The sequence below is a fragment of the Pleurodeles waltl genome, chromosome 12, assembly GCF_031143425.1.
Source record: "Pleurodeles waltl isolate 20211129_DDA chromosome 12, aPleWal1.hap1.20221129, whole genome shotgun sequence".
Lineage (NCBI taxonomy): Eukaryota > Metazoa > Chordata > Amphibia > Caudata > Salamandridae > Pleurodeles > Pleurodeles waltl.
The window spans coordinates 349,138,885-349,154,273 of NC_090451.1; the positions used below are offsets into that span (position 1 = coordinate 349,138,885).

The following is a 15,389-nucleotide window of genomic DNA, read 5'->3' on the forward strand; positions in this document are numbered from 1 at the left end:
TCATCTAAACTCAATTCATGTTTGACTTCGTAAAACACTCTCAACTCACTGGCTAGAGATCTTTCTCTTGGACACCCTTGATTGATTACCTTCTTAAGCAACCACTGAAATACATTGTCTGCACTGTCATTCCACTCACGTTGTGTGATAATACTTTCAGAAATTCCTACACTATCTATTGAGCTGATCACAGGCTCCTCTTCCTCAACAATGACACCATCCTGATTCTGTTCTGGTGGGCATCCAGACAGTATATCTCCTCAGCAATTTCTCCCTCCTGTAATATGTGTCACTTTGAAGTTAAATGCTTACATTTTAGAAAGCAATCTGATTAATCTGGGACTGGCATTTCCTAACGCTTTTCATTAAAAAGCAACACCAGAAGATTGTTTAGTGATAGAATTCTCTTCCCCACAAATTTGTTGCAAATCCCCAAACTCAGGCCAATACAGCCCTTTCTATAGTGCTATACTTGTTCCCTGCTACTGTTATGCATCTCAAAGCAAATGCAATAGTGTTTTATTTCCCCTCCAGCATGTGACTTGACACAGCCAGAATTCCCTTACTGCTATTGTCAACTGTGACCATGGATGCTACATAATTTCTGAATGGTTGAAGAGTTGGTGCTTTGATTGTAAGAGATTTTAACACAAAAAGGCCAATACCTGCTCATGTTCCTACCCAAATTTTATACCACTCCTCAACAAATTCCTTAAGAGGTTCTGTTTGTATCTCAAAGGTCTCCACAAACCATGATTAATACTCGTACAAACCTAGAAAGACCTTTGTTGTCCTTTATCCTTGGGGGGGCAGTCTTTTTTTTTTTAATAGCCTGTATTAGATCATCTTTGGGGGTGATCCCTTAAGCAGAAACTTTCTGCCCCAAAAACTGAATCTTATCCACCATAAATTTGCATTTTTCAGTTTTGACTGTAATGCCATAACCTTTTAGGATGCACAACACCCTGTAAAGTGCCTGCAAGTGGGCCTTTTCAGAATCCCCAAAAATCAGGATATCTTCCCAGTAGGATGAACTCCATGTCTTTTCCAAGTTGATACATCAAGTTCTGAAAGACCAACACAGCCAAAACTAGGCAAAATGGCATGTGTAGGAATCTGAATGCAACAAAAATGCAGTTAGGAAACATTAATCTTTACTGAGTTCAACCTAATGGTAGCCAGCTCCAAATCAAGTGTAGAAAAAAACTTTAGCTCCACCAACTTCACCAACATCTCCTGGGTCCTAGGGAGCAGAAAGCAACTCAGTAAGATGTGTCTGTTAAGAGACCTTAGATCAATACAGAGCCTACGTTTGTCAGATGTCTTCATAGCACCAACTATTGCACGGCCTGTTGGATGCCCAGATTTTTGGGCCTGAATCCCGAGAACAATGCATAAACAACAACTTATTACTTTTTCATAGCACCAACAGACCAGCATCAGACACCCTAACTGCCCTATCTTGAAACCAAAAAGTGGGGAATAAAACCTAAAAATACGAGTGGTGGGATTAATTAGCCTAGACGATGTAGAACATTGCTTCTTCATAGGAAGACATGCAACAGCCCTGTTCACCCTTCACTTGAATAGGACTACATCTATTTTTTTAGCCAGTTTTGAACTTCACATTTTGTTATGTATATACATATTAGACATGCAAGCAATCAATTAATCTTTATTGATGAAAGAGCCTTTCTATATTACCAAAAAACATTGTAATGCAGCATTTCCTTATAACGCAACAAGTAAGATAATTAGGCGTGAGTACAGTACTACTTTGTAAGGTTAGTTAAAACAGTAGCATGAACATAAACAACAAAAGTGTAAGGTATATAATACATTTCTGGATTACTCTTTGTACATTCTGAATGTGTGTATCATAACTACAGGCATAACTTCCTCTCTTTCGTGATCATGACCACCCTTTTGGACTCTCAGATAAGAAACACACTTAAACATGTGAAGGTACCTATATTTCATCATACAGAGCCAAGGGAACATTCAAAGTGCCTGGTGCAGTATTTAGGGGAATTAAGGATATATTTCTAAGTTCTATCAAAGACTCAGAAGATAATCTGATCAGTGAAGCATCAAACTATGACAGATTCCATATTGTGGGTGTAGTTGGTTTACTCTTAGGCACTCGCTAAAGTCTCCACAATCATGGATTGACTTTATTTACTGTGTGTTGGTTTTGTTCTTAAATATGGGCCAAGATGAACACTGGAAATATTGCTGTGCACAAACTGAGCAGATAGTTCCTAGTAGTCGACTCAGCATAATTTATTATAAGTTCCTCCATAGAATATACTATACCCCTGCCCAGCTATATCGCCATTATTTTCGCTCAGATGATAAGTGTGCAGGTATTGGTTGACAGGGACAGATTTCCTCCATCTAGAGTGGTCTTGTGGGCCGATACAGGCTTACTGGGGTGAGGTAAACACTGCGCTTACTGACGTGATTAGGCAGGCCTAAACACTTACCCCACTCTTGGCACTCTTGGGACACACAGTGGAAATTGAAGCTGGTTTCAGGAAATATATGGCCCTTCTATTGGCTAGGCGTAGAGTCGCTTGTAGATGAGGCTGTGGAAGAGCACTGATATTCAAAGACTGGCTCTCCTACCTTACTTATTGTAATGAACAATTCTTCTTATATGCCATCCTGTTGCCTCCCCTATATAGACCTCATGACATTTGGAACCCACTGCATAACTATTTGCTGCTGCATCACCCATCGACGGAACTGGGGCTGAGTCAGTGGATGTAGTGCGAAGTGCGGCTCCTGAGAAGACTGAACACTTGAGCAAGTTATTGTCTATTAGATTTATATGTGTACCAAGTGCCCTACAATTACTGAACACATTTGTTTCTTTTTTATGTGATGATCCTTGATTTTTAAAATGTAGAGAAGTTTTTTTGTAATCAGCTCTGCTTGGCGGGGGTGTGCGGCTCGTTTAGGGCAGGTTGGGGTGAGATGATGGCACTGTACTCCAAATGAATTCCCGCACACCTGTTGTTGATTGTGTACGCTTTTTATTGCCGTCACTAAAACTCAATAAATATAAAACTATATATGGACCATGACCTTTTTTCTTAAATTATCAGTGGAGCAAAAAAATGAAAGGTGTATGACTGCTTCATTAGTCACTTCATCACATACGAAAAGTTAAGGATAGGTCATCCTACCAGGCAGCCTACTACTCTGCACTTGGAAGAGTCCCCAGGTTGCCACTAAGTGGAATCTTCTTTGTCTCACTTATTTACCCACTCTGTAGGAGTAGTGTATAGATGTGGCATGTAACCTTTCCCCTTGGATAAATGCATCTCGCCTTTGAGGGATCCTCTAGTGTTAGTAATTGTCTTCTTTGTCTCAGCCAGGGGCCACCTACAGGTACTCTATTATATTTTTTAAGCAAGTATATGTATAATGCCTATTTGTCCTGGTCTTATATAAACCACACGTTTATGGTAATCAACGTTTTCATTTGTCACTGCAAAGGAGCAGCGATACCTGATATGCACTTAAACAGGTATTCATCATGTGTCATGTCAAATGCATAGAAATGGAATACGCTGAAGAGCTCACCACTGGGCATATGTGCAATTTTCTCTCCAAGAATCACAGAGGTTTGTTATTAGGGCCCCAAAGCGTGTAGCCATGTTCCGAACCAGAAGGTGTACATTTCACACCGATTGATTTGAGAACAAAGCTGCATTTTGCAACACCGCTGATGTACTAATCAGTGGCATCGCAAAATGTATATTCACAGGAACTTGCAAAGCCTCCTGCCTCATAAACATTACCAGGACAAGAGGTCATTTTCAAACATATGCGAAGGGCTGTCAATACCGAGATGTCTGCAGCAGAACTCTATGCCTGCACTTGTGCTCCCTGCCTAGTAACATTTTGGTTTAAGTAGCAGGAACGGATGTTGTTTTATAAAAATCTTTCAGGCACATAAAACAATGGGGTGGAGCATTCAATGGACCCTGGACCGATGTCTACTCACCCCGAGGCTACCGACAATGATTCTCAAAGGTGAGGCTGTCCCACATGGACAACACCCCCTTTGCAAATCAGTCTCCACCCCTTCTTAGGAGTCAGTGACTGATCAATAGTTTGCAAGTGCAAACCGATGATGCACTCCTGTGCAACTCGCAAATAGGAAGAGGAAGCCTCTTTTGCAACCCCACCTATTTGCAATTTAGAAAAGTTCACAAATGCCATTTTGTCTGTGGAGAAGACCTTTCCGTCTGGCAAAATTACTTTGTACATTGCGCAAAAGTATTTTGTAGCGCACAGCCTATGATTTTGGAACTGTAGGCTTTGGGACCATAAAATACTTTTGTATTCTGGCCCCTAGTGCTGTATTTAACAGTTTTCTGAAGCAGGCTCTGATTTCAATACAACAAACAAATGAGATGTTACCACACAAAAAAATGTGAAAAGAACCTTTAAAAGTAACTTTATCTATTGAAAAATTCACTGTTATAATTTCTCTGTATTAAGGGTGTGAGAAATGCAATTCAGTTTGGGAGGAAAAGTCACTGTTATCATTTCCCTATATTAGGGGTGTGAGAAATGAAATTCAGTTTGGGAGGTCCTAGTGTAATGAGAAGTTACTTAGCTCCAGTTGTGTCAATTGGAATCTTTTGCCTGTGGTGTCCTGGGCCACCACACTGCAGGCCCTCACATTGGGGACAAATAGCCCTTTGAGCACTTGACTTTGACAATAAGAAGGCAGAGTGGCCCAGAGTAGGGCTGTGGGTTTGAAACTCAGAACGTGGCCACGCAACCAATAGCACTCAATAAATTGTTGCGCAGTCAGTGAAACATACTATACTACATACACAACTAGTTACTACTTACAAAATTACAAGTATTTACAAACTGGCGAGTGGAAAAACAACTGGACTTTTTCCTAAAGGAGGCTCAAAAATGTAAACATAGAACCACGGCCTTTGACACGATAATGTAACACGTAAAGTTCATTATAAATCCCCAAAGCTAATGTTCAGCCTTCGATATTCAATAGTAAAAATCCAGACCTATTGGCCTCAGCATTGCACATCAACAATCCAAAAAACAGCCTTTGGCAATCACCAATCCATTAATAAAAACATTTGCCTATGAAATAAACACAACCCTGTGATATTGATCATCCATTCTGGAAGAGATAAAACCTATTGGCTATGCCACAACTTCAATAATAACAAAATAAACATTTCCTCCAATGCACATTTCAACATATATCTTTATTTTTACTCCAGGTTGCCGAACAGCCTCTCAAAGTCAAAAAGAAAATAATCCCAACACTTCCTAGACAAACACAAGATCAGTCATATGAGGGATTATTACAATTGTACTGCTCCTCACTGCCAAATTTAAATTGGACGGGCAGACAGGCAGACATCCAGCCATTTCGCCTACGACCCTTACTCCCCAGGACCGTTGGAGAAGTTTGAAAATGCCCCCCAGGGATGAAAAATAAAAAGGTAATAAAGTTTATTACTATTTTCATTTCCATCCTCCTGTCCTGCGGGCCGCTGTTGCAGCAGCAGTGAGCTGTGCACTTAAGTTTAAAGTGTGTGTGTCTTTTTGGCTGGCTGTCTTGCAACGGCCAGCCAGACATGCGCACTTTGAACTTCTCTAACCCAGCTGTCTTAAGACAGCTGGGTTAGAGAAAGCACAGGCTTTCTTTTAGAGAAAGCTAAGGCCTCTAGCGCTCTTGTGAGCGTGGAGAAAGGCTGCTCCCTCCAGTCCTGATGCTTCTTTCATGCTGGTTACCAGAATAAAACAAGCGCCAGGATTGCTTCAGGGAATTTTCTGGAGCCAGAGAGGAGACCGGGTGGAGGAGGACGTCGAACGACGTGCAGCAAGCGTTTTTTTCTTCTTTTTATTTAACCACTCACCTTGCATGCATGCACGCATGCACCAAAACCACGTTTGCCAACCCCCCCCTCTGCCTCCATGACAGCCGCCACTGCTTGAACTGGAGAGGGCAATGAAACATGATACCCTAATGTCAGTGACAGCACATGTGGAAACAATAATTGTGAACACTCACAGCAGTGGTGGCTGGTGGCATTTGAAAGTGGTGTGGTGTAAATGTTGAGTATGACTTTTATAGGGAGTGAAGCAAGCAAGCTTAGTGGACAAACATGGGGACCAAGGTGAGTCCTCCTCCCAGGAAAAAATTGAAAAAGGTTGACAAATGGCACATTTGAAAGCAAATATGTTAGAAATGGGGTTTTTGGTTGGCAGACAGGTACCCTCTGTCCAAGCAAGAACCCTCACTCTAGTCAGGGTAAGTCACACACAATCCAAAATTAGCCTGTGCCCACCCTCTGGTAGCTTGGCACGAGCAGTCAGGCTTAACTTAGAAGGCAATGTGTAAAGTATTTGTGCAATAAATCATACAATACCACCATATAGCACCACAAAAATACACCACACAGTGTTTAGAAAAATATATAATATTTATCAGGATAATTGTAGGTCAAAACGAATAAAGTTGCAATGTGAATTTGTAGAGATATCACTGAAAAGTGATGTAAAGTGTCTTAAGTCTTTAAAAAGCAAACAAAGTCTCTTTCAAGCACAAAGTACCTGGTTTGGAGTGGAAAATCTCATCAGAGGGCCACAGAAGAAGAGATACGTGGAAAAATGGTGTGTGCGTCGATTTCTCCCCAGCACACACGGATTTGCGTCGTTATTTTCCATGCGGGGAAGTCGTGCGTCGTTTTACGGTGCGGGGACAGTCTCTTTCTGTGGATCGCGGGGATTACCAGATGTCCCGGGTCTGTGCGTGGATTTTCCTGCTTGTTTTCTGGTTGCGCGTCGTTCTGCGGGGCTTCGCGTCGAAGTTTCGCTCTCACGGCAGGCGTCGCGTCGATTTCTCCTCTGGAGGTCGGGCGACGTTGTCCTTGCGAGGCCGTGCGTCGAACTTCCGGTCATCCCGAAGGCGTCGCGTCGATCAGCATCGGTGTGCGGCTTTTTTCTCGCTGCAGAACAAGATGTGCGTCGAAAATTTCAGCGCACGGAGCGTCCAAGTGAAAAAGAGAAGTCTTTTTGGTCCTGAGACTTCAGGGAACAGGAGGCAAGCTCTATCCAAGCCCTTGGAGAGCACTTTCACAGCCAGACAAGAGTTCAGCAAGGCAGCAGGCCAACAGCAAGGCAGCAGTCCTTTGTAGAAAGCAGGCAGGTGAGTCCTTTGAGCAGCCAGGCAGTTCTTCTTGGCAGGATGTAGTTTCTGGTTCAGGTTTCTTCTCCAGCAAGTGTCTGATGCGGTAGGGCAGAGGCCCTGTTTTATACCCAAATGTGCCTTTGAAGTGGGGGAGACTTCAAAGAGTGGCTAAGAAGTGCACCAGGTCCCCTTTCAGTCCAATCCTGTCTGCCAGGGTCCCAGTAGGGGGTGTGGCAGTCCTTTGTGTGAGAGCAGGCCTTCCACCCTCCCAGCCCAGGAAGACCCATTCAAAATGCAGATGTATCATAGTGAGGCTGAGTACCCTGTGTTTGGGGTGTGTCTGAGTGAATGCACAAGGAGCTGTCAACTAAGCCCAGCCAGACGTGGATTGTAAGGCACAGAAAAATTTAAGTGCAAAGAAATGCTCACTTTCTAAAAGTGGCATTTCTAGAATAGTAATATTAAATCCAACTTCACCAGTCAGCAGGATTTTGTATTACCATTCTGGCCATACTAAATATGACCTTCCTACTCCTTTCAGATCAGCAGCTACCACTTCAATACTGTATGAGGGCAGCCTCAATGTTAGCCTATGAAGGGAGCAGGCCTCACAGTAGTGCAAAAACGAATTTAGGAGTTTTACACTACCAGGACATGTAAACTACACAGGTACATGTCCTGCCTTTCACCCACACCACACCCTGCTGTAGGGGTTACCTAGGGCACACATTAGAGGTGACTTATATGTGGAGAATAGGGAGGTATAAGCTTGGCAAGTACTTTTAAATGCCAAGTCGAGGTGACAGTGAAACTGCACCCACAGGCCTTTCAATGGCAGGCCTGAGACAAGGTAAAGGGCTACTTAAGTGGGTGGCACAACCATTGCTGCAGGCCCACTAGTAGCATTTAATCTACAGGCCCTAGGCACATATAGTGCACATTACTAGGGACTTATAAGTAAATTAAATAGTCCAATCAGGTATGATCCAAGGTTACCATGTTTAAAGGGAGAGAGCATATGCACTTTAGCACTGGTTAGCAGTGATAAAGTGCTCTCTCTCTGGAGGACCTCTCTGTAAGCAAAGAGAAGGCATGGTAAGAGGACGTCCCACTTACGCCTCATGGCCCCAGGGAGGCCACCAATCATGCCTTTCAAGGTCTTGTTGAATCTCTCCACAAGACCATTAGATTGGGGGTGATAGGGTGTGGTGAACTTGTAGGTTACACCACATGCATCCCACAGAGACTTCATGTATGCAGACATGAAGTTAGTGCCTCTGTCAGACACTATCTCCTTTGGGAATCCCACACGGGTATATATCCCCATCAGAGTTCTGGCCACCACCTGTGCAGTTACGGTCCTCAGAGGGATTGCCTCTGGGTAACGGGTGGCATGGTCCACCAAAACCAGGATGAACCTGTTGCCTAGGGCAGTTTTGGGGTCCAAGTGACCAACAATGTCGATGCCCACCCTTTCAAAGGGGGTGCCAACGACAGGAAGTGGAATCAGGGGGGGTTTAACCCTTTTCCCTGCTTTACCACTGACCTGGCAGGTAGGACAAGATCTACAGAACTTATCTGAGTTTGTCCTCATTCTGGGCCAATAAAAGTGGGTGACAAGCCTGTCAAAGGTCTTGCCTTGCCCCAAATGTCCTGCCAAGGGAATGTTGTGAGCCAGACCCAGTAGGAAGGTTCGGTAACACTGGGGGACCACCAGCACACGCGCTGACCCCATGGCCGGAACCTTAGGCTCACTGTAGAGGAGATCATTCTCCCAATATAGGTGGTGATCGCCAGAGGCTTCACCTGCTGCCTGGTCTGAGGCTTGCTTCCTCAGACCCTCTAGAGTGGGACATCCTCTCTGCGCCTTGCGGTACAGCCGCGGTCAGAAACGGAAAACCGGCGGTGTCCCGCCGGTTTCCCGCTGCCCTGGGGAATCCTCCATGGCGGCGCTGCAGGCAGCGCCGCCATGGGGATTCCGACCCCCTTACCGCCAGCCTGGCTCTGGCGGTTTTGACCGCCAGAACCTGGCTTGTGGTAACGGGTGTCGCGGGGCCCCTGGGCACTGCAGGGGCCCCCTAACAGGGCCCCACCAAGATTTTCAGTGTCTGCCAAGCAGACACTGAAAATCGCGACGGGTGCAACTGCACCCGTCGCACCCCTTCCACTCCGCCGGCTCCATTCGGAGCCGGCATCCTCATGGAAGGGGGTTTCCCGCTGGGCTGGCGGGCGGCCTTCTGGCGGTCGCCCGCCAGCCCAGCGGGAAACTCAGAATTACCGCGGCGGTCTTCTGACCGCGCAGCAGTATTCTGACGGCGGAACTTTGGCGGGGGGCCTCCGCCGCCCGCCAAAGTCAGAATGACCGCCACAGTCTCTTTCAAGCTCAAAGTACCTGGTTTGGAGTGGAAAATCTACTCAGAGGGCCATAGAAGAAGAGATACGTGGAAAAATGGTGTGTGCGTCGATTTCTCCCCAGCACACACGGACTTGCGTTGTTATTTTCCACACGGGGAAGTCGTGCGTCGTTTTCCGGCGCGCGGACAGTCTCTTTCTGTGGATCGCGGGGATTACCAGATGTCTGTGCGTGGATTTTCCTGCTTGTTTTCCGGTTGCGCGTTGTTCTGCAGGGCTGCGCGTCGAAGTTTCGCTCTCACGGCAGGCGTTGCGTCGATTTCTCCTCTGGAGGTCAGGCGGCGTTGTCCTTGCGAGCCCGTGCGTCGAAGTTCCGGTCGTCCCGAAGGCGTCGCGTCGATCAGCATCGGTGTGCGGCGTATTTCTCACCGCAAAACAAGCGGTGCGTCGAAAATTTCGGCGCACGGAGCGTCCAAGTGAAAAAGAGAAGCCAGACAAGAGTTCAGCAAGGCAGCAGGCCAACAGCAAGGCAGCAGTCCTTTGTAGAAAGCAGACAGGTGAGTCCTTTCAGCAGCCAGGCAGTTCTTCTTGGCAGGATGTAGTTTCTGGTTCAGGTTTCTTCTCCAGCAAGTGTCTGATGAGGTAGGGCAGAGGCCCTGTTTTATACCCAAATGTGCCTTTGAAGTGGGGGAGACTTCAAAGAGTGGCTAAGAAGTGCACCAGGTCCCCTTTCAGTCCAATCCTGTCTGCCAGGGTCCCATTAGGGGGTGTGGCAGTCCTTTGTGTGAGAGCAGGCCTTCCACCCTCCCAGCCCAGGAAGACCCATTCAAAATGCAGATGTATGCAAGTGAGGCTGAGTACCCTGTGTTTGGGGTGTGTCTGAGTGAATGCACAAGGAGCTGTCAACTAAGCCCAGCCAGACGTGGATTGTAAGGCACAGAAAGATTTAAGTGCAAAGAAATGCTCACTTTCTAAAAGTGGCATTTCTAGAATAGTAATATTAAATCCAACTTCACCAGTCAGCAGGATTTTGTATTACCATTGTGGCCATACTAAATATGACCTTCCTACTCCTTTCAAATCAGCAGCTACCACTTCAATACTGTATGAGGGCAGCCCCAATGTTAGCCTATGAAGGGAGCAGGCCTCACAGTAGTGCAAAAACGAATTTAGGAGTTTTACACTACCAGGACATGTAAACTACACAGGTACATGTCCTGCCTTTCACCCACACCGCACCCTGCTCTAGGGGTTACCTAGGGCACACATTAGAGGTGACTTGTATGTGGAGAATGGGGAGGTAAGGGCTTGGCAAGGACTTTTAAATGCCAAGTCGAGGTGACAGTGAAACTGCACCCACAGGCCTGGCAATGGCAGGCCTGAGACAAGGTAAAGGGCTACTTAAGTGGGTGGCACAACCAGTGCTGCAGGCCCACTAGTAGCATTTAATCTACAGGCCCTAGGCACATATAGTGCACATTACTAGGGACTTATAAGTAAATTAAATAGTCCAATCAGGTATGATCCAAGGTTACCATGTTTAAAGGGAGAGAGCATATGCACTTTAGCACTGGTTAGCAGTGATAAAGTGCGCAGAGTCTAAAAGCCAGCAAAAACAGTGTCCAAAAAGTGGAGGTAGGCAGGCAAAAAGTTAGGGGTGACCACCCTAAGGCTGTCAGGTCTAACAAAATACATTGCGTGAGAAAACAAGGTTAATAAAGCAGTGGGAACCTATGGTCTTTAAATACTAATCACATTAAAAACTGCCCCATATCTTACTGCATTCATACATTCAACAGTTACTTTAATGTGCATTTACACTGAATTTCTTTTGCAACTAGAATACATGGCCATTGTTCTGTGTACTCTTCAGAGAGACCGACACACTGTCAGGCACTTTGCACTGCCTTCAGTCTCAGCACCAGCGCTCTCAATCAAAGCCCCTCATAAACACCTGGCACGAGTAAAAGTATGCACTATGCAAAAGTAATACAATGCACAGAAACACAGCATGATGAAACAGCTAACTCTCTTGGGGAATGCAACATTAAGTAAAACATGCAAAATAAATGGAACTAAATGGCTGACACACATTACACACATTTTAACATTCATTGTTCGCATATCAGTCCATGTTTGTGATATTTAGGGCATGAAGATAGGGCCAGTGTTTTTACCGTAAGCATGCGTTTTCTCCCCTTGCGCTTGACTCGGATATATAGATTCATTTTGCAAGGGAGCAAGAACCCTGCTCATCTGGAACAGTTTTACAAGGAACAAATACAGCAGCTCCACTTCTAAAGGAGCCAGCAATCTGCAGCCAGGGCCTGGGGTGTCACATGAGGAATGTTAACGTGACAAGGGGTCTCAGTACAATAAAAATAACACAAGATTAGCATTATAATAATTACAGTAATTGAAGACAAGGCACTAAATCACACGTGCTTGCATCCACTCCAACTGCGTGACAAATGTGGAAAGTGTGGGATGCCTATTTATGACAGATGGCTGCCCTCATGCAGGGACGAAGACTCCGATGCCCAAAATCATGACGGTAAATGCGTCACTGGCCCATAGTGGATACTGCCATACACCAAAATGGAAATTAAGGGCTTCAGAGCAGTCAGCCCTGCGTCATGCATCACAGTGTAGAAAGTTGATTTACGCCCTGGCTTCTGTCTAATGCTTCAAAGCGAGGTGGGGTAGGCAGCCTGGGAGAGACAGTCCAGACTTAAATGCATCAATTTGTTTAGAGATATGATCATATCTCTAAACAAATCGATCTATTTAATATTTTTTATATGAATGTGTAGGAATTTCAGAGGGGCACAGCCCCTCCGCCCTAAAAGAAAAACCACTTTCGACTCACAGAGAACTCTAATCTTTCCCTCAGACTGCACACATGACCCCTAGGCTGCAATAGGTTATCAGGAACACGCAGGTACTGCCCTGCTAGACCTGGTGTGTACTAAGTCTGATGGCTAAAGTATTAGGGGCCACTATACGTAGAAATACTCTAAGAGGGGCACTGTCATTTTATCTATTCAACCTATGTGTGAATAAAAGTTTTACAAAATTACTGCACTGTCTAGCCCTTACATTTTAATGAGCACTGATCCAATGTTAACCATATTTGACTGTACAGACTTATGTTAGATGTACTTATCACCCAGCTAGGCATTTTATGATAAAATGTAAAAGCATAGGTAAATATCTTCTCCATTAGCTCAATAGTCAAATGGGGCAAAAGCTAAATTGGTCTTGGGATTTCTGTTGTTATTGCCCACCCTCCCCTCTGCATATGTTCTTTGTGTTTTTCAATATGCTTGTCTCAAAAACATGAGGCACACTAATGAGCAGTGGTAGAGGAAACAAATTAGGGGTACAAAGATCCATTCGTCACCATGATGTGCAGCTTGGAGAGCAACTGGTTTGAGAATGGGTATGCAATTTGTAATCCAGTGTATCAATTATAAGGTGCCATATTAATGTGTCCATTCGCAGGGGATCAAAAAACAACCAACCAAATTAATATTAGGTAAGTCACGCTGCGACTCCCGTCACTGTTTACAAATGCATGGATGGTGGCCTGTATGGAGCAGCAGACCACCACCCTTCCGCTTACTTTACCAAATGGGAAAGTTTTTCAAATCATGCCCACCAAACAGCGCAAGCTGTCTGCTTGCGAAAGACCTATTGTGAGCGTACCAAGGAGTTGCAGAGGCTTAAAGTTCACCCACTGCATACCATTGATTACTTTATTGTCATTCTAATCTGTTTTCTTCTGATTTGATGGCTTTTGTTGCCCCTAGCTTGCCCATTTAGTGTTTGTCCCTCAATTGGAGCATACCATCTTTACCATCTCTTTGACTGGCTGATTTGGAATCTATCACTACTCGCTTTTAGGAAATTCCTCCTTATTTGTAACACTCTATGAAAGTGCATGTGTTTTCAGCTCTTACATGCTTCCCCATTGCCTCTTGTTCTGTTTGCTGATGTGCTGCTGTCACGAGTTACTGCTCTCTTGTGCACTTTTCACCCGGCCCTAGCTCTCTGTTGCTCTCTCTTTCATGTGCTTCTCTTCCATGTTGCTCTCACCCTCGTTTGCCTCTTCCCTATCCCATGTTGCTGTCACTCAATCTTTTTTGTGCACTTTGTACTCTTCTCTCCATTGTGCACTTCTCAACCCTGCCCCAGTATTGCTGTCTCTCTCATGTGCTGCTTTCCCCCTCCCCTCCACCCATTCCTCTACTGCCACTCAACACTGGTTTTTCGTGTGCTTAAATAGCCTTAATGTTTTTATTTACCGGTACAAATGATGTCCGCAATCTTGGATCAATAAATAAAAGCCAAAGGAAATGGTGCTGTGTGACACATCTTCAACGTGGATCCTTGCAAAGCTCCACAAACCAGGATTTAAGGTGCTTCGTTCAGTGGGCCTAACTCGGTCCCTATATCTGACTCATGTTCCATTGCAGTCGGTCTGAATTTGTGACTTTGTCCTGGTCTGGAACAACCACATGTCCATAGTTAGCGGTTCAAGGTTTTTGGCGCTGCTTTCACTAAGATCTTTAAATTGCATATCTCCGGTTCTACTGATTGGATTTTGTTGTTTTAGTCTTGTTTTATTTATTTAAAAAACTCTGGGGGTCATTCCGACCCCAGCGGGTGCACCCCGCCTGGCGGGAACCGCCACTTGGCCGCTCCGCGGTCAAAAGACCGCGGAGGCCATTCTGACTTTCCCGCTGGGCCGGCGGGCGCCCGCCAAGGGAGCGCCCGCCGGCCCAGCGGGAAAGGCCCTGCAACACAGAAGCCGGCTCCAAATGGAGCCGGCGGTGTTGCAGGGGTGCGACGGGTGCAGTTGCACCCGTCGCGATTTTCACTGTCTGCTATGCAGACAGTGAAAATCATGCTGGGTCCCCCAGGGGCCCCACGACACCCGTTCCTGCCATCCTGTTCCTGGCGGTAAAAACCGCCAGAAACAGGGTGGCGGGAAGGGGGTCGGAATCCCCATGGCGGCGCTGTTTGCAGCACCGCCATGGAGGTTCAGCCCAGCCAGGGGAAATCCGGCAGGAAACCGCCGGATCCCCTTTTCTGACTGCGGCTTTACCGCCGCGGTCAGAATGGGCAATGAAGCACCGCCAGCCTGTTGGCAGTGCTTCCGTTGCCCGCGGTCCTGGCGGTCTTGGGCTCTGTCTTTCTAACTTGGTGTGGTATCCTTTTAGTGTGGTGTTTTTCACTTTATTGCTGTTTGAATTGTCACACATTGCCTCTAAGTTAAGCCTGACTAGTCTGTGCCAAGCTACCGGAAGGTTGAGCACAGGTTAATTTAGGATTGGCTTATGCCACACTCTCACAAGGATTGTGGTTGCTGCTTGACCAAGGTTCAAACCCCAATCAACCAACAACCCAATTCTTACAGCAGGGTTAATTTCCCATTTTCGAATCAGACACCAACCCTGTTGAGATATCTGTAGCTGATCCATGATTTGCTACCACAATGGTGGTTGAATTGATATGTTCTGTTGGAATGGAAAATCCTTTATGAGTCCCAAATACTTTTTAAGTTCCTACAACGAGTTTTGTGCTTAATTCTTTTTCTGCAGTAACAAAGCCTGTTTTTTGTGATTCAAGAGCTTTGCAGTCGCAAACACGTTTTTTTACATGGAGCCTAAGTTATTTCTGCACCCTAAACTAAGAAGCAAACCTGTTTTTTAATTAAATATACATGTCTTGCACATTTTGACAAATATAGGAAAAAGTAGCTGTGCAGAAAATTCAGTTGTTCCTTGTTGCATCATACTCTAATGCTGAGATAAAAACCACACATTTTTAGAATAATATA

The 15,389-nt window shown here is 45.4% G+C and overlaps 1 protein-coding gene across 1 annotated transcript in view; it reads left to right on the forward strand.

Annotated features, from left to right (window-relative positions):
- Nucleotides 1–15,389, forward strand: part of SLC7A10 (solute carrier family 7 member 10) — a 524,687-nt gene that overhangs the window by 156,393 nt on the left and 352,905 nt on the right. The gene's annotated exons all lie outside the window — the stretch shown is intronic.